This window comes from Mastigoproctus giganteus, chromosome 6 (genome assembly GCF_048544385.1).
Source record: "Mastigoproctus giganteus isolate SK-2022 chromosome 6, ASM4854438v1, whole genome shotgun sequence".
NCBI lineage: Eukaryota > Metazoa > Arthropoda > Arachnida > Uropygi > Thelyphonidae > Mastigoproctus > Mastigoproctus giganteus.
In genome coordinates this window covers 60,500,813-60,522,685 of record NC_143580.1, presented here as the reverse complement: position 1 = coordinate 60,522,685, position 21,873 = coordinate 60,500,813, and the positions used below count along the sequence as shown (strand labels likewise).

The 21,873-nt window shown below is 38.6% G+C and overlaps 1 protein-coding gene across 1 annotated transcript in view; it reads right to left on the bottom strand.

Moving 5' to 3' along the window:
* Positions 1–13,010, bottom strand: part of LOC150084336 (epoxide hydrolase 1-like) — a 148,834-nt gene extending 135,824 nt beyond the window's left edge. The window contains exon 1 of the mRNA XM_090375978.1: positions 12,992–13,010. The gene's annotated coding sequence lies outside the window, so the exon portion shown is untranslated. The remainder of the gene's footprint in view (positions 1–12,991) is intronic.
* Positions 13,011–21,873: the final 8,863 nt, after the last annotated feature.

Genomic DNA, 21,873 nt, shown 5'->3' with positions numbered 1-21,873 from the left:
GAATCCTCCTCGTGGAGGATTTTTTTTTTTTTTTATAAATGGTATACGCATTCAAGACTTGGGTGATTAATGTTTTAAAAGTATACCATAGTTAAATTGTTTTCGCTCTCTGAGATATAGAGGCCATGTAGCAACCTTAAGCCGTCGTAATTTCCTTTCCTGAAATTACAACCCATTCCTTTGCCTTTAACTATTGCTACCTCTTCATCGTCCACCGTAGAACTCCATGATCACTTCCTGCTACTGGTTCCTGTACTGTCAGCCCTATTATGTAATCTGGTTCATTGATGATGATGTCTAGAGTATTCTTTTCTCTAGTACTTTCCCTGACATGTTGATACAAATAGCAATCAGCTAGTTGATTAAAAATTGTCTCCCATGTGCAGTTTCCTTCCCATTTGCTCCAATCAATTAGAGGCAAATTGAAATCACCCATAAGACATTCAAGTTTACTTGCCCATCCCATTCCATTCCCATTCAAGTTTACTTGCATGTAGAGGCTCTCATCATAATCTTCACAATCACCTGGCATGTAAATTATTCCCACTCTTATTATACCTTTGCGTCCAACTATTTCACACCATACCGATTCTAAAGTAGGATGCGAAACGTCTGAATCCGGGAAGGCTTTCGTCGCGTTCAGGCTTCCTTTGATAAGAAGCATGACCTCATCACCCCATTCTATCTTCCCTGCCCTTCCTAGATACATTATACATACCGTACTGAAACTCGTCATTCCATATATCCGGGTGGCACACTTGTCCTAACGAGCAGTTCGACTTCACTCATTTTATTTACGATACTCCTGAAATTACTATATAAACAATTAAGTCTGTGTTCTTGTATAGTTAACTACCCTGACACATTCCTTAAACTTATTTAAATCTCGCTTCCGTGGTATTAGCTTCCCACTTATTTGAAACGTTGGAAAACGTTTCAAAGCTTATGGCCTTCTCACGGAGAAGGCCATAACTAGTTCAATTGCAAATTTCAGAAATCCTAATAAGGAATCCAGCAATCTCAGGCAATATAATCATACCATATATCTCGTGAATCAGCACAGCCATTGCAAAACAGCTAAAACCTACAATATCCTAACCTTCTACCCAGAATAGTCATCTTTAAAGCAGAATCTTCCTTACAACCCAAGATTCCCCATATACTTATTACAGTGTTCGTGCAAACGCTACCAACATTGAATTCTGCAAAAGAGAACAACGGACGCAACTTATGGTAGAATCAATCTGAAAAAGCAGATCACACTCTTAGAATGTGAGAGTACCAAAACCTTTTAATTCTTTCCCAGACAAATCACATTCTAGGAGGAACTTGAAAGAAGCTTTCTTTATCCAGCGTTTTCAAGCGTCTGCTATTAACAAGAAACATTTCAACCTATCATACTACATGTTCCAAGAAGTAATAATGAAAAAAAAAAGTGAAGAAACTACAGCTCCTTTTATGATAAATAACTTGCCTATTCCTTTCTAGGAAGTCTTAATTCCTTGGAAAATTAATTTTTAATCTGCCTGAATTCAAACAAGGTTCTCTATAATTCAAAAATAGATCCTTAATTCTCAATTTCATGGAATTTGGTTTGTTCCTTAATTATTAGACTTCACAGCCACAATCTTGACACCAAAATACTTTCCTTCATCCTCACGGGCTATTTATCATGTGGGTACTGTCCATCTTAGCACGAAGATTTTTTTTCGTCTAGTTAATCGTTTTACCCTTTGGTTGAATCAACCCTATTAGAGAGTAGTAATTCTTAATCATGATTGATCACGTCCCTTTCAGCTATTCCAGTCTAGCAATCTACTTCAAGCGCGCTCTCTCTCTCTCTCTAGAATTCAAATAAGCCTTTCCACAATCTTATTTGATAATCCTTTAGGTTTCACTTCCATATTCCTTCCTTCAGAGTTAACCTACTCTAATTTTCTGCATTTATTATTATTATTTTTTTTTTTTTGTGCAACTCCTTTCGATAACATCAGGTGGTCCTTGTGCTCTCCAAATTAAATTCAAATTTCCTCGTAGACAATCAGATTTTGCAAAGATCTTTAATTTAAAGTAATTTATCTTAACTTAATACCAATATAGTACTGAATTTAAAAAAGCCAATATAGCTTCATAATGCAATCCTGTTGTAACCCTACATTTGCTAATTTGATTTCTTTCGTGTTGTAACGTTCCCTATAAGCCTGATGACGGGTTCAGTTGAACCTCAAAACGTCGCCAAAGTATTAAGCGTAAATTGATGATTCTCTTCAATAAACACACAAAACTATCACGTAGTGTAACAGTGTTTTTAAGTTTCCTTTAAATCATAGTTAATAGCTGTTTTTATTTGGTTTTTAGGAGCGTTAGCAACCGAGGCCTTAGTTAATAGCTAACCGCATATTGTCCCAATTCACACAATTAACATACTTAATTTTAGCAAGTGACATATCATTCTTAATCCTTTATGAGATTTGCGAGGAGGAAATTCGCACATTTATGACTGCGTACAGCGGAATTATCGAAAAATTTAAGACACTCAAGGAAAATAGTTCCTTGTAGAAACAGCTGCAGAATAAAGCAGTTGGTCGTTGTATTAAACAGAAGTCATTTTATAGAACAAACAAAAAGATCACTATTAGTAGAGGCATATGATGCAAGAAAGCAAGATTATATCGCACAGCCATAAAAAAAAAAAAAACACCATATCACACATCCATTCCCTCTAAAATGTTTGTCCGGTTCCTCCTTGAATTTATTTAAATTATCAACTTCCACAACGACAGCTGAAAGTTTGTTCCAGCAATCAACTACCCGCTGGCTAAATGCAAATTTCCGCACATCTATTCTACAACTGTCTTTCCTCAATTTGAATTTATGCTCCCCTCAAGTTCGTAATCCGAGTAAGAGAAAGAATCCCATCAGCACTGAGCCTGCTCAACCCATTCAAGGCCTTATACACCTCAATCAGATCACCTGACAGGTGCCTAGTCTCCAGACGCTGCAATTTGCAGAACTTCGTGTTTTTCATGCTAACTTATTTAGTACAAAAAGTAGTTTGTTATTTTGGTTTTTAGGAGCATCAGCAACTAAGGCCATATTGCTCCGGGGATATGCGGTGGTCACGGGCTGGAACCCAAAAGATGTTCGAGTTCTCCTATTTTCACTACAGGTAATAATTAAATCGTTTCTAAACATGAGGCACTGCCCTAAAGGACAATGCCTAAAGTGTCAATTAATAATTTCTTTAAAGTACAAGTAAATTGACAAAACCAAACTTACTCTTAAATGTAAAAACGGAATACGCCTCTACTTTTCACAGCAGTGTCGCGAGATAAATATAATTCAGTCTCCCTTATTTTTAATTAATTCTAGAGCTAACTGAAATTCACGTAATTTCTTACAAAAAAAAATTAAGTTACAAATCACAAATTAAGAAAAATCATCAAACGTAGGGAGCACTCACCAACGGAGATTACTTTCGTCGGTAACAATCTTCAAGACGGTCAGCTGGGCAATAAGAAATCCTGCTCCTTGCGAAAGGGGCATTCAGCACGCACACACACACTCATCTAGCTAATCGCTTTACCCTTTGATCGAAGTCAACCCTATTAGAGAGTAGTCCACAATTCTTAATCCTGACTGATCGCACTCTTCTTTCAGCTTTAACGGATTAATAATAACGGCTATTCAAGTTAAGAAACTGGTTTTGGGGTGGTTTCCTTCGGGTGAATATCTCATTTTGACTAAACGATAAACCATGCAAGTGAAAAAAAACAGAGTCAGGTGGTACATTCTTCGACTATAAAAAAACAAAATACCGAACCCATCCAATAAACTGAGTTTTGAACAGTACAAAGGCGAATAAAAATCACTTGAGGAGTGAAATGATCGGATCCTCTACCGAAACGAAACTGATCAACTTGCCAGAATTTGATTTATGGACATTATTAACAACCGGAAGCAAGGAAATACGAACACGAGAGTCACCTTCCGATCTGGACAAGTAACACAATTACAGAATGGGAGGAAGGGGTGGATGGATAAAAGTTGTGACGGAATGAGGTTGTTTACGAAAGAAAGAGCGAATAAACGACGTTTCCAAGAGAACATTGTATTATTATTACAGATAAGGAGTGCGAGAGAGAACTGTGTAGACAAGCACGTGACTATTAACAAGTCTCGATCCACATTAAATGCTAATCAGTTTATGGTACAAGATGTAAAACTATTTTTCATGTTTACTAATAATGACAATGTTATGCTTTTCATGGTCAGAACTGTGTGAAATCTATTTCTGTCAGAGCGATTTTTCACTTCTCAGACTTCTGGCTAAGATCAAACTGTCTCGATTTGTCCATCCACCCTTCACCTCGAAACTTTCATCACTTGTCTGAACCAGAGAACTTTGTCCTATCAAGAGAAATTCTGGGAAATGCAACATCGAAGTTCCTAGACAGTGTTCATATTACAAGACGCATCCATTTATTCAAGGTTGAACGAAAATAATTTAAATGTAAAAAAGACAAGATAATATAATAATTAGCCAAATTATCGTATTAAAAAGTTCAAGGGTTCACACAGTGCATACGTACATCCTACCATATTTTTTACTGAACAATTAAAGGGAGGGGTTACAAATTTGCAATAAGTAGAAAAGTAAAATGTTAAAACATTTTACACGATAAATTTAAATGTAATTACTGGATGAGCATTATAATAATCAGGAATAATAATAATGAAAATTATTTAATTTCGAATTCTGTCGGTTAGAAGAAAATCTTACGATAATAATTTGTCCCTCATATAATGTCCCTCTATTAATCATAGCTCGTGAAAAAACTAGACAATAAAGGAAGCACAAATGTCCACTTCATCTGCACTTGCTGATGAATCTCAGTGTTGCACTATGAATTTCCTTGTTCGCGATTATAATTCAAACACTGTGATCGTACTTTTAAATCTTTGTTGCATCGGTCTTTTCTGTAATTACTGAAAGAAAAACCAAGATAGTGACGAAGGTGGAAGGAATAAAAGAAAAAAAGCCGAAATTTTATTTTAATCGATTACGAGCATAACAAATCATCTCTCACTTAATACCCACAAATATGTTTCACCTATAAAGTTCACTTTACGCTGAAAATGTTTGAGGTAGTATTTGCTTCAAATCTTTTAAATAATTACCATTCTGGAGATATTAAGCATTTTAAAACATTGAACACCGGTAAGTTGACAATGTGATTTATGGAAGTAGGCATCATCTGTTTTCCTAGATATTTGGAGAGAACTATAGGTGGAAAGACGGGCCAGTGAAGAATGCTGTTCGTTGTGTTCATTATGCAAAACTTAAGTGTGAAGCCATTTGTTCCAGAAATTTCTACTGTTGTTTAAGGGATGAAGAGTGTGAGATTTACATCTCTCCATGCAAATATCTGATTAACGAAAAAAAAAATAATAAAATAAAATAACAAAAAGAAACTTAAATTCATATTCTTATTCTTTGCGGAATAATTATCGAACTGTCTAGTAAAAACACAATGAAATTTCTTATGCTAAAAAAACAGCTTTAGTTCTGTTTCCGTTTCTCAGTTTATTACAGAGTCCCACTTCCGCATCCTGTAGAAATGTCACAACAGAAATTAGTATTAGTAATAGCAAATGATTCAAGAAAGAATGCTTATAAAGCATCAGCAAAAAAAACTTTCCACATCGCTTCCACAATAACATGTGAAAGTTTGTTCCAACAATTTACCATTCATTGGCTCAAGACAAATTTCCGCACATCCACCTTACAACCATCCTTCCTCAACTGGAATTTACGTTACCTCGTGGGTGTAGTCTCAGCAAGAAGAAGAATGACATCACCATTGAGCTTCCTCAATCGAGTTAAAGCCTTACACAGCTCAATCAGATCTCACAGATGCCAAGTCTTCAGACACTGCAATTTGCAGAACTAAAGCCTTTTTGTTCTCTTCGCCAATCTTGTTGCCCTTCTCTGCACCCGTTCTAGCAGATCTACATCCTTCATAAAATGATGCCTCCAGACCTGTATACAATATTCAAAGTGAGGCCTAAACATTGTCTTATACAACGGGATAATCACTTCCTTGTCTCTGCCAGCAAAATTCCTGTACTCCTTGAGCTGTCCTGGCAGACTGGACTGTCTGCATTGCTCAGAGAACTTCATATCTGACTGCACAATTACCTCAGGTCGTCTTCATTTTCCACTACGCTGATTGTAGTACCACACAATTGGTACGTTAATCTGGGATTACTGCTACCCATATGCAATAACTTGCATTTGTCCATGATAAACTTCAACTGTCATTTCTCAGCCCATCTGCCTAATTTTTCTAGATCTTGTTGCAGTAACTTTCCTTTATTACTGTCATTAACCACTCTTCCAACTTAGACATTAAGCCTGATATACCTTCATCAATATCATTAATAAATATAGAAAACAACAATGGACCCAGCACTCAACTCTGGGAGACTCCATTAATAACATTAGTCGAAGAAGAGAAGTGTCCATTAATAACTACTATCTTCTCCCACTCAATCGTCCCTTTATCCACAGAAGCAACTTGCCCTTAATGCCAACCTGATCCAATTTGTACACCAGTCTTTTATATACTACACTATCAAAAGCTTTCCTGAAATCCAAGTACATGTTATCAAAATTATCTTTCGCATTTAGTTCCTTTGTCACTGCATCATAGAATCCAATCAAATTGGTCAGAAAATATTGTGCCTTAACAAATCCATGCTATGACTGCAGTATCAGTATATGCTCGTAGGTACATTCCTGTTTAGATGATCCTGATTTACTTCTTTAACTAGTGACTCCATTCTGTTCCCTGGACCAGAAGTTAAGCTAACAGGTTTGTAATTAGCCATGCCACCTTTTATTCCCCTTTGTAAACTGGGAATAGATTCGCTCATCTCAAGTCCATAAGGACCTCTCCTGAATCCAAAGGTGCTTTCATAATTATGGCTAAAGGTTTGCTTGCCTCCTTTGCTGCCTCCCTTAATATAATTCGATGGATTCCATCCGCCCCAAATGTCTTTTTTATGTCCATCCTCAACAATTTCTCCTCCTTTCGGCTATCACAAAGTCATTTAGCTCCTCGTTAGAGGAAGGAAATATTTTCATTACGAGTTACACCAGGGAACGTGTGCTTAAAATTTTATTTTGATCCGTGCGTAATACTTTCTTCATTGTCTACCAGATGGCAGCACTGTGCACCACCTGTTGGAGGTATTCTAGTTCGTAGAATTTGCCACCTGAGCTCTGTAATAACCAGAGACTACGCGCGGTAGATGCATAATCGAAGTTATTATATGCTTATTAAATGGAAAATAAAGATTTTTATTAATAGATATAAAGAAAATGTTCTAAAATTTCCATTCCTTTCTGTTGAGATGTTTTAAGTTTCAATACAGCACAGATATTATGCATAAATGGGGAATGCTCACAGTCCTACCAGAAAAGATGTGGCCGATATATTCATTCTTCTTAATAGAAGGTATGTGTGTTGCAGATGCAATGAACTTAAGAAATGCTTAAAATTATTCAAAATGTTTAACGTAAAAACTCCATAAACAGAATATATTTCTCTCTTATGGATGCCAATGAAAAGTTTCAACTTTTTATACGGAAAAAAGTTCGAACTGATGAAATAAAGTTGTCTTTCTATAGTTGATTTGCAGGGTGACACAGCTACCTTTCTTTAGAGAAAAAAATGAGTACCCTCATAAAAAGGAGGTTTATTTTCTTCTCAGAGAGACTGAATAAGGCATCTGCACAACACGAATATCAGCAAATAAAAACAGTCTCACTAGGACAGTGATAAAATGTCTCCAGCAGTAGGAAGGTGGAATTCTTCACAAAAAATACATGAAAAAAAAGTGCTTCTATAATGTAGTTCTTGGGTTAAAAAATTCTACAATAAAAATTACAGAGTGGGACTGAAAAAATTCAAAAAAATTAAAACACTTTTCAGCCATTTTGAATACAGGTTTACAAGCAGTTGGTGGTGCATTATCGAAGGAATTCTCCAAAATATCAGCCATTGAACTCCCCCAATTTAATCAACACGCAAAACGAATCATAGGGTTACGTTCTTGTTAATAAACTTTTTATTAAACAACAAAGCCCATTCCAGTCGTTAGCGTGCTTCTAATCCAACCACGAACACATGGGTTGGAGAACGTACAGCACACATGGAAAATACTAACAATTTTCCTTCAAACTTCCGAGATGTCCATCAGAGGAGGATCGATATAAATGAAGGTACCGTCATAAAAATCAAAATTTGGATGGGGCAAATTTTTGACTATACAGAAACTTAGGCCATATTGCACTGTATATAATATGTCTGTGAATTGCGTGTGTTTTGTGGTCGATCTGCTGTTTTTCTGGACACAAAACCTGAGTTTCTGTCAGATAAAACCGTGCTACCTTCGCCCGACACAGACTAACTCAATGACTTTGTGAAATAGAACCATAAAAACTCCTTGCGTCATTGACTGGATTCGAACTCAGGACTTGACTACTCGCTGTGGGAGGACGATGATTATACCAACCGCGCTACCCAAGAGGGCTCACAATAGTGAATATAGTTGACTTCTAGAAGATGACATAATTTAGTACAGACGTTTGTGCTCTTCTTACACTTTTATCGCAATCCTTAGATGCAAATTATATTTAAAGCATGGACTCCAAGATGAAGAACTACCTCTCATTAACCCCTACTGAGCTGTCCAATAGGTAAGCATTCTCTCATCAGATGTATTTATTTTGGCAGAGATAATAAGGTACCGAAAAAAACACTACCATATTTACTCGTCACTTTCTTTCCCCTTCAAGCGAATTATCCTGGAAATGGCGGTGAGAAAGCATGCAAGATGTTTTTGATAGATCAGCAGTTGTAAGAAAAAGCAAGATCACAAATTATGTGTTTGAAACAAAGGATTATTAGTTGCATTACCATTAATTAGAATAGCAAAGAATTATTTGGCAGTTTAACTTCAAGCTGCAAAGTTTTTTAAAAAAAGAATTTACTATTACTTGGGAAAAATAACGAAGAACAATAATTTTTATTTATTTATTTTAATTTTGACAAGTACGTTTTTGATTAGCTGCAGATGGTTCGTTCTAGAAGGACAATCAGAAATGGACTGAAAATAATTCGTAAAAGGACAAAGGCGAATCTGAAAGGAATAGAATTAATGAAAGAAAAGTCGTAACGTGCAGTGTGGGGTGCCCCTATACCCCACTTCACAACGAAACAGTCATTAATAGTAACAGCTTTAATAAAAACTAAACAAATAAACTGATGTCACACCAACATCAGCATTCCTGTAGCTCGTAATTATTGATTCATAAACTGTTCAAAATGAAGCGAAACTCTACAGCCTCCGTGTTTTGTTTCTTCAGAAATCCTGTCGAGTGGAGTTTTAAGTCTACAAAATTTCGTGGTCATTTCGCAGACAGCGACATGAGTTAATACAAAAGCAACTCTGACGTTTCAAGTGAAGTCTAAACGGTTGGACTGCACTACTGACTGCTGCAGAGTACGCGTTCTTCTCTGGTAATTAAACTAAAATGTCAGTGGGGATGAAACGTGAACTGGTTGAAATACACAGCTGATCACTGAGAGCTAAGGTAACCTTCACAAGGAAAAACCACATGTGTTGAGGTCGACTTTCTAATCCAAAATATGGTTCCTTCTCTTGGAGAACTGTTGCAATAATTATAGAAAAAGAGAACCGGAGTGTTGCGTCCAGGAGAAACTACTGAAGTGATCTGGCCGTACTTCAGTGACATTTTCCTGATGAGCAGCTCCATTAGTAGATGTAGGGCAGGGCTGGAAGAAAAATTACTGAAAGGTCGACACAGAAAAGTGACCGCACCCTCCCTCTCATTAAACGAGCCAGAAACCCTTCGATTGAGATCTTCGGCTTGGAGTAGAAGTTCTGCACATACACTATTTAAACTTAGTAGAAGATGGAGGCAAGCGCAGAGGACACGAGAATTGCTCCTGAAAAAAGGCACAACCAAATGAGATCATCTGTTTCGATATCATCAGTTTCCTCTCTCTGATATATTCTGATCAATAAATGGTTTTTGTTTAAGAAGTCAATAAAGTATCCTTTCACACCATTTTACAGTATTTCCAGTTTAGTTGTTTATTTATTTCTTCATTCTATTTACATTACTCTCCAAAATTATCCTGACGTCCCTGTTTTCATTGCCCACTGGACTTTCCAGTCAGATAAAAAAAGTGACTCAGACCTGTGTATAAGGAAGGCGTATGAGCCAGCCAAGTTCACATCACTGAAGACTCAGCCGGACTGACTGATTTCGAGAGAGACATTATTGTTGGATGTCACATTGCTGGCTTGCCGATTCGTGCAACTGCTAACAGCAACACCATCCAAAGTCGACCGTCGATGATGTTATCTTGAACCAGAAGGGTGAACTTTGTTTCGACAGGTTAAAGCCCCATGCCTATATACTGTGTATGCTTTTCTGTGTGTACTGTTGCAATCAAGTATGATTGCAACAGTACAAGTACTTGTAATCAAACATTGCAACAATACAAGTATTTATAATCAAACATTGCAACAATACAAGTATTTATAATCAAACATTGCAACAATACAAGTATTTGTAATCAAACATTGCAACAATATAAGTATTTGTAATCAAACATTGCAACAATACAAGTATTTGTAATCAAACATTGCAATACAAGTATTTGATTACAAATACTTGCAATCATATTGTTACAATCATATTTCCTGAAGCTGGCATTTTATTGTACACTGAGTAGACAGAAATAGTGGGATACCTACCTAGTAACGGATAGACCCACCTTTCGCCCGGATAAGGGCTCACACAGCGAGGCATTGAGTCCACCAGTTCACGAAAGGGTTCCACAGGTATTTCCATCCATGGTTGCTCCACCGCTGTCCATAATTCCTGGGTGGAGAGTCTGCGCTGATAGCACATTGGTATCTTCACCGTCCTCCTCACACCGGGTGGAAAAGGCCCGGGCTTGAATCCCTTCGATGACGCGAGGAACTTTAATGGGCTTTTTTCACTCTGTGGCTCAGTTAATCGGTCTCAGGCGTAGATAGCAAGAATTTTGTCCCCAGAAACTGGGGTTTTTTCGTCCAGCAAAACAGACAAATCCACCAGAGAACACACGCAATTTACAGACACAAATATAATAATAATAATTCCTGGGTGGAGGATCCAAAGCTCGAACGAACCTCCACAGCATCCCACAGATACTCCACTGGGTTCATGCCCGGTGAACGGGGAGGCCATTCCATGGTGGTAAAATCTGCGGAACGCTCTTCGAACCATGTTCTAGTTACCACGGCTCTGTGTGGAGGTGCATTGTCCAGCTGGAAGAGTCTATTGCCCTGTGTGTGCACGATGACCATGAAGGAACAGAGATGGTCTGCAAGGATGGGGACACGTAACCTGGACCGTTCAGAAATGCATCTAGACATACCAGAGTTCCCAACATGTACCAGTTGAACACGTCCCAGACCATTACCGACTCCACCTGCATGAACAGTTCCTTGTTGATATGATACATTCTTGATACTGTGGAACGGGGATAGTGCAATTCTGCACCACCTCCGCGATAGAGAGACTCATGCGTCGGGCGCCCACCATTATCCTTCTTTCAAAGTCGGTTAACTCACGACGTTTATCCATACTGACATCGAATTACCGTCTACGTGAATGCAGTTATGCAGTGTATCTATATACCTACCAAGCGGCGGGTTCGTCCACTAGCGAGAGGGGTGACAGCGTCGCGTTGCCCGGGAACCAAGTATCCCATAAATTCTGTCCTTTCAGTGTAGATGCTGCCATTTGAAAGATGCTGCTATTTGAATGGCTACAATCAAATGGATAATTAGGCGATTGGTTTGGATTTCGCTAACCTCTTCCAAGCTAAGGATGTTTCAAAAAAAAAAAAAAAACATCTACCGCACGTATAATTTTTTTTTCTCCCTGAAACTCTGGTATTTCGTCCCAAAATCAGCAAATCGACCAGGGAACACACGCAATTTATAGAAACATTATATACGGCACAGTATGGCCTAAGTTGCTGATGGGCCTAAAATGCTACAAGAACCTTTTGCATTCTCGCATACAGCATCCCTGCGAATCTGCCCGCTTGCTTTATATCGTATGGTACAAACACGTGATGCTGTTAATGAAGAGTAGGTGTACCTAATCAAGTGGCAAAAGAGTGTAAAACAACCATACGTAAGAGCTGCTATAATGATTGTATTGGTCTCATCCATAATAAGCGATCTGTTTCTACTACCCTTGAAAAATTATTAGGAAAAACATCATGAATAGGCTCAAACAATCATGTGCCTTCAAGTGAAGATAGAAAGAGCTCTCCCCCCACTAGCTTATTCCAATTCAGCTCTCTTGAATAGGACAAATCTAAAGCAAAAAAACGTACTCGAATTTCTTTTGGATCCTAGAAAAATATTTGTTAGCATAAATCACGGAATCCTATATCGAAAATATCGATTTTCTGCTTAACATTGACAATAATAAATAACTTTTTTTTTTTTTTTTTTTTTTTTGCCATCACCCCATATCTAGATTGCACTCAGCGTGCAATCTAGATATCAGCACTCACTCACAGTGATGGCTTCATAAATACTATAAACTTTTATTTATCATTGGAAATATGGTCAAGTTAAATGGCTACAATTAATGATCGTTACGTTCCACTCTTTATGGCAACAAAGCTGAATATTCAAAGGCCCTATCCTGTTGTTTGACAGGAAGCGGCTGGCAATAAAGATCGTACCAGTTGTCGCTCGATCAGCAGTAGAGGAAATTGTAAAAGTGGGTTAAACTCAACAGGTTTTTTATCGGGTGACTTTGACGTCACCTGTTGCCACAGTGGGATGATTAAGTGCCCTTGTACGTTTCCTTTTCACCTACCTAGCGCTGATTCTTGAACTCCCCATACCATTAATTAGTGAGATTCCTTGATGTCGATTATCCATCTTCTACAAACTCTCCAGCTGAACTCAGTAGTCCAATGACAGACCAAACTTCATGTGGGTCAGGACGTATTCGTAGTTCTAAAATGAACAGATGGGAAAAGAACGTATCTTAAATACTACTTTATTTTATTTACATTGTATGATTTTATAAAATACAAAAGAATATTAATGAAGTTATTCTTCTACTAATTAATGTGTTTAATTTTGATATCAGTACATAAAAATTAAACACGTGTCTCAAACAAGTTCGTTTTATTTATATAAACAAAATTAATAAAAATAACATTCAAAAATTACAATTTAAATCATTAACGGGCTAAAAATAAAATTCCTCCACCTCATCAAAACACAGTTGTCTGAACAGGCATCAGTCATTCCGTCTTTTATTTATTTTTAAATATTTTCAATGAAGAAAATAAAGTTCTGCATAGACATGCGGATCCAGAATAACAACGTTCGCATACTAGTTTCGAAATACGCCACACCGTCATTCAAACATGCAAACCGAACGAAGAAGACAATGTACTGACGCCTCGGAACCTTAGTTGCTTTGGAACTTACTACACACACACACCACCACCAATTCCATTCTTGTATAACAGTTTGCTAGGGATTAGCAGGGAGTGGAGAGTATTCTAGGACAGTCCAGAATACTCCCCACTCCCCACTCCCCGCTAACCCCTTCGGGGGTAGAAAAATGTAAATCTGTGTTACGAAAACTATACTGCAAACCCTTTATGGGTAGGATACATGCTGACACTCACTTTAGGGTGCGGAATCACTGCTGACACTTAACTGGGTGCGGGATCAATGCACAGAGCACTTGGCCAATGGTGTTCGTACATGGGCACCTGCTCTTGGGACTTTTAATCCTTTCCCTACCCCACTTTGCCTAAATCGATGGTGGACTGTCTTCTGTATTAGTCCACCTTTCTTTCACCCCACATTCTAACCTCATCCCCTCTTATTCCATATGAACTTAATTCAACAAAAAGTGTTTTTTTTTTTTTTTTTTTTTATCGTGGCCTCTGCCGGGGTCGTCTAAGCTTCCTGACAGAGGCCAGCCAGAGTATGATGGGCAGCCTGGCTCACCTCCCAGTGGTGGTGGCGGGCAATATAGGGTTCCATTAGGGGCCAGAGAAACAACAGAACCCAACACAATACTACACATTTCTGGCATTTACAAGAGTATAGATGGCGCAGTATTGGGAGACCATAGGTGGCGCCTTACCCTAAACACTATGCCACTATACCCTTCTCTACTATCTAGAAACACTAATCGCAGCCCTGTGTCACTGCTACGTAAGTTGAATCACAGGTTCCAATTTTTAAAAATATCGGAAACTGTAATCGCTGTCCTATGAAACCACAACCAAATAAAAGCAAATAAAGGTTTGCTCATTACAGACTTATAACGGATATACTGTATTTGTTTTAAAAGATATGCAATTTCCGCTTATTTATTTTACTGATTCACTAAGAGCGAGATAGCAGACAGAGTAAAATATCCCCTCACATGTCCTTGTTTAAATTGTAAAAGTGAAACTCTTATATTTAAGAATCGTTTAGTTTTTAGCTTAAAAAAATATTCTGTACATGTGACTTCCACGTATTACACGAAAGTAATACATGAAAGTAACTTGAATAAACCTTCACACTTCTATGTAATACAATCTATTACAGGAAAACGTGAAGTTTTCGAATGACGTTAACTCCTCCCACAGATTTCCGTAGTTCAAAATCTGTACAGAAGTTACTTTATACTTCACCTATGGAAATCCTCCGGATTTCCGTAGTTGAAGTAAAAAGTAACTTCTGTACAGATTTTGGTTTTGCATTGCGCCAATACAACATATTTGTTTGCTAATTGATTTCGCGCCAAGGCAACTAAGGCCATGAGGCCTCGTTATTCTGTGTATAAACTGTACTAATTATGTGCTCTTTGCCTGTTTTTTGGATAAAATTTCAGCATGTTTGCCGAAATCACAGTATTAAGTTCCTATTACTGCTAACACATAAAGATAGGCCCTTGGATTGCCAGATGCAAGTGCTTTATTATTTGAGCAGACAACAGATAAGTACAAGGCCGCCGTAGCCTAGTGACCAAGCGCGCGGGTGCATAAGTACACGTGCCTTGAGTGACGGGGTTCAAGCCCGTGACTACTGAATAAGATGCTGTTTCTTGTATTCTATCTATCTTGTGAACTCCTCTGACCGTTTGGTCGTCCCGGAGTATAAACAGAAAATTAAAAATTATTATTAAATGAATTTCTATATGTTCGTTCTGCTTCTTTATACAAGCGCATTCAGCCATTATCTTTTAGTTCAACTTATACACGTGTCCAACAGACACTTGACCTTGACCCGGCATTAGAGTTTCCATAGCTGCTCTCTCCTTCCTACGTATACCCCTGCCATCTGTGGATTTCACTGTGGGATAACTAAGGCAGCTGGATGGTCACCATGCCAATTGTTTGCAAAACCACAATGTCATTCATTCAAAATGCTCAGCTCTATTGAACTACCTCTTCTGGGATTTTCCTAAGAAAATAACGAACGAACGAACAATAGAGTTACAAAACAATAATAAATAGTAATAATATTGGCAATAACATGTAGTACGAGTACATATTTCAATCTGTTAATTCAATGACAAATACACCTTCTGTGAAAATTCTAGCATCTGCACCATCTGTGGCACCAGCTCTGACCCCATTATCCAATGTATTAAGTGTAAGCAATTAATATGCAATGTCTGTACCCACTCTGACCTGAAAAAATTAAATAAAAGTCGTCGGAAATCATTCTGTTGTGATAGATGTCGACTCAGAAATTCTCAGAAAAGCCCTATAACTGTTGCAACGCAAAACAGCATAGAACCTGAGGCACCTCCCTCCTCTTCTGCTAGCAAAGTTGAAATGTCCTACTCCAGTTCACTTGCGTCAAACATCATGCCAATCACCAGAAATATTGACTCTGAACCTTATGTTGAAGAAGACTCCATATCTCTGCTTTAAGTCTCCGAGGTCATCAACTTTCAGATGCATCAACTCAAACACATGTGTCTCTGCTCTCAGAAGATCTCAACGCTAACTCCTTCCCTATTGACACTCAGAATCCAACCTTTTCTACTCTACAATCAAACAAATTCCAGGAACTAGTCTTCAATACTATGAAGAAAATCCTCCATCAAACTGAGCTATTCAGTGTACTTCATACTGCAAAATCTGATATTTCCCTGGATTCTCACACACACTCAATGAAGGAAATTATCAGCTATTCGCGTAAAAACAATATTAAATAATCAGCAGGCTGAAATTTCTGACATCAACGTCCAAATTAAAAATCTCACGTCAGTTGTCTTGCCACTTAAGGGAAGCTAAGAAGAACTCTGACCCTACTCTTGAAACTAATGTTCTCAAAGTGAACAAGAATTCATCACTACTTGACGATGCCCTTAGCACTGAGACCAGATCTTCATTTTCCACCGGCCTCAATACTCCTACTGCTGCAATCTCTGAACCTACTCTTGAAACTAATGTTCTCAAAATGAACAGGAATTCTTCATTTGATGATACCCTTAGCATTTTAGTATTGAGACCAGATCTTCATGTTCCAACGGCCGCAATATCCTACTGCTACAAATATTAATTTGCCAAAGCCAGTTAATATTAATGATTCAAATCATTCAACAGAGCAATTTTTTCTCTGTTGAAAAACAGAGCAAAAAAATTATTTGCGTTGTCATCATCTGACAAAGATGATGACAAAGCAAAAACATTTTTTGCCAAAGTCCGTTTGGCAAAAACGGACTTTGTCAGATGATTCTTCTGATGTAAATCGAATCGCTCCCACTACCTGCTCTCCTCTGCGGAACACTTCTGCTTGTACCTCTACTTTACAAGCTCAGAGTCACCAAGTGGAATCCTCTTCAACATCAGTTAAGGCAACTTTTGCAAAAATAACTGCTGCCACATCTAATAAGGTCTTCAAACCTGTGTATAGGTCTGACACCAAAGTGAGTAAACCTGCTTCTGATTGCCAGTCTCAAATTCCACACAAAAGATCAAAACAGAACAAACCCTCAGAAAATGCTAAAGCCTCTATATCTCAAGCTACTTCCAAGCTTCCAGCCCAAATGCACCAAACTCCGAATATAACTAACGCAACTCAGAATGTAACTAATAAATCTCAATTACTCAAACAAAAGTACAATATCACAATTATTGCCACTAAAGACCGAATTTTTGTTTCTAGGCTTGGACCCGCCACTAAATCTGAAGATCTTATCAACTTAATTAAAGAAGAATATGGTTTCAGTGTGGATGTCCATTCTCCGAAGACATGGTGTCCCGCCTACTCATCTTTTATAATAACATGCCTTCCATCACAAACGAAAAATGTGCTGAATCTAAGATCCCTCTCATCGGGGGCTCTAGTAAAACACTTCACAGACAGACCACTAAGGGAGTCCAAAATCTCTTCTCCAAATGCATAGCAATCAGTGGCCCTGCTATCTACACATACTACGCTCTCCTCTCGTCATAGAATCCCCAGATCTCAACTGTTCAGTGTTTACCTTCAGAATTGCAGGAGTACAGTTAGCAACCTAAATCACTTTAGAGCAATTCAAGGCTCACATATTTATGACATTTACCAGCTCACTGAAACCTGACTCTCCATAGATATTGATGATCAGGAGATTATAGATGAGAATTACATAATCCATAGAAAAGACAGAGGATCTTGTGAAGACGGAGTAGCTATTATACATTCTAACCATATACTTTGTGAAATTGCATCAAATTTCACAAATATTAAATCATTATATTGCCTTCTCCATCTTGGCAAGTTAAAAGTTTTATTAGGATTACTTTATTTTCCACCTCTCTTAACTAATAGTGACCTTCAGTACATAGAAAACTCGCTGGAATCTATCTTCCCGCTAATTCAATCTTCTGACATAGCAATGGTTTTGGGTAACTTTAACTGTCAACTGGCCAATTTAGGATCTTCTCGATCACTGCAGACTAGGGCTCTCTTTAATATGCTTCACAGCTATGGTCTTGAACAAGTTTGCAATTTTCCAACTATTGTCAGGAGATTACATCAACTCAATATTCCACTCAACCTCAACAGCTGTCTCCAGAACTACTTCTTCAATCGCTCAGTAACTGTTCAAACAAATTTTCAGAAAACTTCCCGACCAGTTGTTAGAGGCTGTCCACAGGGCTCAGTTCTTAGCGCTACTTTTGGAACTTAATACTAGATGAATTTCTTCTTATGGATCTGGGCCCTGTGGACTGCATGGCCTATGCAGATGACCTCATCCTCCTTATCAAAGCTGATTCTAGAACTCAGCTTGAGCAAATTGCCTCCCCTGCCTTAACGATCCTCCGAAATTGGCCAAACAACCACAAGTTAGTCATACCTGGAGAAAAACCGAAGACTATCCTCCTCAAAGGATCCTTGGACATAAGAAGACCATCCCAAATTAAAATCTCTGGGTAGACATTGCAACTCAAAACGGAACTCAAATATCTAGGAGTAACCTTTGACTCCTGGTTAAAATCCTTACCTCATCTTAATTACCTATCCAACAAAATACATCGTTATACCGCCATGATCATAAGAATTAGCAGGGCAGACTGGGGTTTGAAGAGGAGGACTCTCATGCTACTTGACCAAACCATCTTCTTACCAGCTGTGTGCTATGGTGTAGGCATATGGTTCCGTTGTGCCATCAGTGCATATAATAAAGCAAAGCTACATACAGTTCAGCACAATATCATACTCACTGTGATCAGAGCTTGCTGCACAGTCAGTAATCCTGCCCTGCAAGTCTTAGCAGATACTCTTCCTCTGGACCTGGAGGTTATTCGCCACGGCCTTGCATACCACATAAAGAGGGGAATTCCCATCAACATTCTGGATATAACACTTGATCCAGCTAATGATCCAAAAACGAAATGAAACAGATTTCCTCTAAGCTCTTCCAGCTTTGGCAACGTCTTGGAAGCAAACAGCCAAAGGTGAAACAACTAAAAGATTTCTTCCACAAGTTATGATTACTGCACCAAAACCTCCGCCACGATACTCACCAGGCCGTCACGTCTCGTTCTTCCTCACTGGTCATGGATTTTTCCGGGCCAAGCTGCATGCCCTGGGTCTCACCGATTCTCCTCTCTGCCCTTGCGGTGACAACGAAGACTGGATTCACCTCATGTATAATTGCCCTCTTTATGATTTACCCAGAAATCTCCTGATTACCACAACTGGAAATATACCTCATGGGCAGGAACATTTCTACATAATTGACGAAACCAACTACAAGGCCTTCACTACTTTTGCCCAGACTGTATTTAAATGTGTCAAATCCACCTACAGCAAACTGTTCAGCACACCCCCATCTTATAATGGACCCAAAATTCAATTCACAGAACAGCTCCTGAATGGAATCAAATAAATCACCAACAGGATATTAATCTTTATCTTGACATAACAGGAATCTCTCGACATCCACAAAGGAAATTCTCTTACAAACCCACCAAACCAAAAGGACTTTTCTACATTAGACACAAGAACTCCAAGCATTCCTTGAGCTTCATGAATCCCTGTGCCTCCTCTCATCCCCTAACTTGAGAATATGATCCAAATCCACTGCCCAGCGTGGGACACTACTCATTGCCTATAAGTTACCCTTGGCCGAGGAAGATTTAATTGCTGACACTGGGCCCTTGCCCAGTGTGGGATCCACTCACTTACTGGCACCTCTTCTCTTCGAGGTGTAGGACAATATCTGCTTTTCCCTACTGAAGTAGGAACTCACATAAATACTCTTCCGGGAGTGGGACTGGCATTTGACTTGTGAAATGCAGGGTCATGCCATTAGGCATCCTTTGTGATTGTGAGGTCACTTGACCTCACAATCTTTTCTCCTTTTCCTGAGGTTGGGTGGGCTCCCACCTTTAGGGAGGGCCCACTCTACCTCGCCCTCTTTCTTCTGCTTGCCTTCTTTCTTCTCCTCAGTCTCTCACCCCTTCTCCTATTTCAAAAAAAAAAAAAAAAAAAAAAAAATTTTTTTTGGCCCTCCCTGGGAAGCTCGGACTAACCCCAGGGTTGGCCAGCCAAAGTTCTCTTCTTACTTACCTGGTCTGGCTCCCAGTGCCAGTGACGGTAACTAGCGGTCTGTGGTGCTCCACGGTAACTAGCGGTCTGTGGTGCTCCACAGACTCTAGGCTAAGCGGCCAGACGAACAACGTAACCCACACTAAGCAAACATGAACATACACTAGCATATGCTACCTGGCCTTGACAGTACTGTCTTACTTTACAAGAGATCCAAATACGGAGTTGTGCCGCTTGTCAAAAATACACTATGTTACTATGGGTCTATGGCCCTGTGGTTACCGTGCGTGGTCGCAACTAAGGAGGATGTACGTTCAAGACCATACGTTGCCACGCAAAATGCTCAGCCCATTATGAGCTGTAACGCCGAAAACTTGGCTACCCTTATGTTTCAAGTCGTAGCTTTATTCATCTGGGCTTAGCCGTATTATTATTGTGTATTATAATAATACACAATTATCTTTTCCAATTGTGTATTATAAGTCTTTGTTTAAAAGCTTATAATTTGTCTTAAAAAGTATTTGTCACTGATGAAGTAATACTTCTTTACCCCATCAATATCAAATACTTAAATATCAAATACTTAACACAAAGTTTTAAATCTCAGTGGGATTTTGGATGCCCAACTGATGCAAAATTGTGTATTTTGGATGTACATTTCAACTCTCCGGAGCCCCCAAATATTGAAGGCGAAGTGTCATTGGTATTATTTTGGAGTTGATCCAATTATTCCAAACATTTATACCATGATTGTGCATATTCTCCAACCGATATGCCTAAATTACTGTTAATTACTGTTCTTCATTCACCGTTCCGTTAATAAACTGAATTCACCACAGCCCTTTGCTTGTTATGCATTCCCAGAGCATCTGACCGGGAGTGGGGGAGGGGGACTTTACAGTCGGTGTTATGCAGTCGGAATGGTATGCTTCCGATTTTCGTCTTCTGACATATCGCTTTCCGTCCCAGCCATGCAGGTTGAATTTCGATTCGTCAGAAAAGATGACGGTGTCCTATTGCTCATTTGTCCATGAAACATGCGTTTTAGCCCAGGCAAGTCGCTTCTTCCTCATTTGTTGGGTCAACAAAGGCTTCTTCTTCGGCCGATAGGCATGCAGACCACATTCCAGAAGCCGTCTTTGGATAGGTCGTGCACTTGTTTCAACACCACAAGCCATCTCAAAGTCCAGTTTTAGATAAGGAGCACTAACAAGGCAATTACGAAGGCATAGCCGTTTCAAATATCGATCTTGGGAAGGCATAGTCACTCTCTTACGACCTGATCCAGGTCTTCTGGATCAGGTTTACACAGCAAATCATTGCTGTGTAAAATATGTAATTTTGGACCTGTGGCCCTACATGTGCAATATCTTATACGTTTCACTACAAATGTTATTATTTTTTTTTTAAGGTGATGAAGTCACCTTAAAAAAAAGGTGATGAAGAAATTAAGTCAGTCTCAACTGCTTTTCACTTTCCTGCTTCCCTAATATTTGCGCACAGTTTACATATTTGTGGTATGTACTAAAAATCATACCAATTACAACAATCTGTTTAAGAACCTAAACAAGATTATACATTTCATGCAACTTTAAATCAATACTTTGGTTGCACAATGGAATCTTTGTTTTCAGACCAGCACATAATTCACACACTCAACGACAAAAACTTCATTCATTTAATTGTACC